The following is a 3720-nucleotide window of genomic DNA, read 5'->3' on the forward strand; positions in this document are numbered from 1 at the left end:
CCAGGTAGGGACCCCCTCGCTTGCGGCAGCTACAGACCCATCTCCCTCATCAACAGCGATCTAAAAATCTTCTCCAAGATCTTGGCAACCTGACTGAACCCTCTTATCCCTCGTCTGATACATTCAGATCAGGTCGGATTTGTCCCGGGAAGAGAGGCCTGAGATAATACAATTAAAACCATGTCCTTGATCAACAAAGCTTGCGACGCTCATATTCCCCTCTGCCTTCTGGCCGTCGATGTGGAGAAGGCCTTTGATAGAGAGAGTTGGGGTTTTTTGAAGGAGGTGTTGAGGGAGGTGGGCCTGGGCCCAAGGGTTCTTTCCTAGATAATGGCCCTATATAGTTCTCCGTCTGCGCGAATTACAGCCAACGGACTCTTGTCAGCTCCTCTCGAGATTTGTAACGGTACCAGACAGGGCTACCTGCTATCCCCGTTACTTTACATTATGGCAATGGAACCCCTGGCAGTGGCCCTGAGGAGGAACCCAGATATACAGGGGGTGGTGGATCATGACAGTGTTTACAAGCTATCCATCTTTGCAGATGACCTTTTGATCTACATCATGAACCCACGTATCGCCCTGCCGGGGATCATAGCAGGACTGTCTAAGTACAGGAAGATTAGCAATTTTAAAATGAATACCAAAAAATCAGAGGTCCTCAATATCTCAATCCAAGCGGCGGAAGTTAATGTCCTGAAACAATCCTTTCCCCTTCTCTGGAGAGAAAGATCTCTAAAATATCTAGGAATACAAATTCCTTCAGATATAGTGGACTCATATGAGTTGAACTTTAGACCCTTGTTATCAGTGCTCAGAGATGGAAGGATGGTCGAAAATTAATTTTTCTTGGTTCGGACAAATCAACATTCTTAAGATGAACATTCTTCCCAGAATATTATGTTTTTCAGACTGTCCCATGTGACCTCTCCGGACGCTTCTTCACTCAGTTGCGGAGGGGTATGGTTAGATTCGTTTGGAAAGACCTCTCTCCAAGAATAAGCTACAAAATCCTAACTAGAACAAAAAGTTCGGGTGGAGCGGGCCTGCCGGATCTTGAACTCTACCATAAAGCAACAATAGGTAGATACGTTCTGGATATCTTACACTGCGCGGATGAGAAATCGTGGGTGCCTCTGGAAAAAGGTTAGAACCGGTTCAACTTGGGGGGTGCCTTCTTGGTCCCAGGCATTGTGGACTGGAGAGGGGCAGGGGCTTCGCCCTTAGCTCTGAGCCTGCTGAGGGCATGGACCCGCTTGAGAGGGATGAGGAGGATATTCACTTGTCCAGGCCCCCTGACCCCTTTAACAGGTAACCCTCAGATCCAAGCTACAATATCTACGGAGACACTGCTGTTCATGCCTCATTTCCCCAGGCCTCAAGCATGCAACATCCTTGATTCACAGGGGATGTGCGCTTTAAGAGATATTGCAGTAGGTCAGGAAACAAAACCTGGAGCGTGAATGCAGTACCTTCAGTTGAGGGACTATCTTAGATCGCTGAAGGCCCGTGACCTACTAAGAAAGGAACTAACATCCTTTGAAAGACTATGCGTAGCCCTGGGCCCCCCCCCCCCTTCATGTGGTCTCTCTGCTGTACAGGTTGTTGATCGACTCCGAGAAGGGGGAGACGCAGCCAAGATGGGAGACGGGATGGGAGGAAACGCTCGGAAGAGGTTTCCCCGAAGAGCTTTGGACTAAGTCCTACACCCTCATACACAAATTGTCCTTCTCGAGCAAGGCATAGGAACTAAACTATAAAATAACGAAGCAATGGTACAGGACTCCGGACAAGATTCATAGAATTTTCCCAACAACTCCTGGTAAGTGCTGGAGGTGTGGTTCAGGGATGGGAACCATGTATCATATCTGGTGGAGCTGTTCACTAATAGCTCCACTCTGGAGTAACGCCAGGTTGTATGAGGCGATGTGTAGGTCACCCCTGGTCCTCACCCCCGAAGTGGCTCTTCTGTCTATGTTTCCAGGTCCTATCTCCCATGCTAAAAAGGGGTGTTTAAGACCTTTTATAATGGCCATGTGCCACACTGGAAACGGAGGGGAGAGCTAACAAGGGCCATGTGGGTGGAGGCACTAGAACACATTAGGTACATGGAGGAGCTCAGGAGCACCCACTCTGAGGGAGACCAAGAAGCAGAAAACTTCTCTGATACCTGGACTGTGTGGTTAGACCATAAAAGCTCCATGGCCTTTGTTAGGTGGCTTGCCGATGGCTTAACATAAGAATCTGCACTGTGCACTTCCCTGGACCTAGGCCGGGGAGAAGATGGCTAGAAGGCTGGAGAAGTGTTTAAACTAGGGACTGGGGGGAAGGGCAGAAAGAAAAATAGTGGGGTAGTCAGTGTAGCTAGTGACCTGGGGCCAAGTAATGGGAATCGGGGTCGAGCTGGAGGAGGGATTAGTACAGGTAGAACTGACAGATCAGCCAACAGTACCATTTGTAACAAAACGAATTTAAAGAACAAAAAAAAACCGTATAAATTGTATGACCAGGAATGCAAGAAGTCTGATCGGTAAAGTGGGTGAGCTTGAAGCGAGAATGGCCAATGAAAACTATGATATAGTCGGAATTACGGAAACATGTCTTGATGAAAAGTGCGATTGGGCGGTGAATTTACAGGGTTACAATCTCTTCAGAAGAGACCGTGGGAACCAGAAGGGGGGAGGGGTATGTCTGTACATTAAATCGTACTTAATGCCGAAGCTACGGGAGGATATAGGTGCAGGAGATGAACACGTGGAATCTCTGTGGGTGGAAATACAGGGAGAAAAAACAAAAACAAAATCCTGATAGGGGTTTTCTATAGACCACCAAAAGCAAGAGAAGAAACTGAAACTTTACTATTAAGGCAGATAGAAGAAGTGTCAAACCGCAATTAAGTAATTATCATGGGGGACTTTAATTATCCAGATATAATATGGGTAAATGAAACCTGCAAATCCCATAGGGGTGATATGTTCTTAAGAACCAACAAGAGGGAGGGTCATTCTGGACATAGTACTAACTAACAAATCGGACCGAATAAAGGGAGTGCAGGTTGAGGGGCACTTGGGGAACAGTGACCACAATATAATCAACTTCCAACTGTCATTTAATAATAAACCTTATCAGGGAGCTACAAACAAACTAAACTTTAGTAAAGCAAAATTTGAACAGCTTAGAACTACTATCGGTAATATTAATTGGGACAACATCCTCAAAAATATCAGTACAGAGGACAAATGGGAAAAGTTTAAAAGGATCCTAATCACCTCAAGTGAGCAGTTAATTCCCTTTAAAATAAAATAACTTAGAGTAAAAGGAAACCAATGTGGCTCGACAAGACTGTAAGGGGGGCAATAAAGACTGGGGTTGTACCATTGGATTGGCGCATTGCCAACGTGGTTCCAATTTACAAAAAGGGGTCTAAAGTGAGCCTGGTAACTACACGCCGCTAAGTCTCACTTCAGTAACAGGAAAAATATTCGAGGGGTTTCTGAGAGACACAATCGTAGAATACCTCAAGGAGAACAACGGAATAACTCCTCACCAGCATGGGTTCATGAAGGGTTGATCATGTCAGACCAATCTGATCAGCTTCTACGATGAAGTAAGCTCTAGGCTGGACCTGGGAGAGTCTATTGATCTGGTATATCTGGACTTCTCTAAAGCATTTGACACTGTGCCGCATAATAGGCTAATATATAAAATGAGGCAGCTCGG

Source organism: Eleutherodactylus coqui, chromosome 1 (genome assembly GCF_035609145.1).
Source record: "Eleutherodactylus coqui strain aEleCoq1 chromosome 1, aEleCoq1.hap1, whole genome shotgun sequence".
Classification (NCBI taxonomy): domain Eukaryota; kingdom Metazoa; phylum Chordata; class Amphibia; order Anura; family Eleutherodactylidae; genus Eleutherodactylus; species Eleutherodactylus coqui.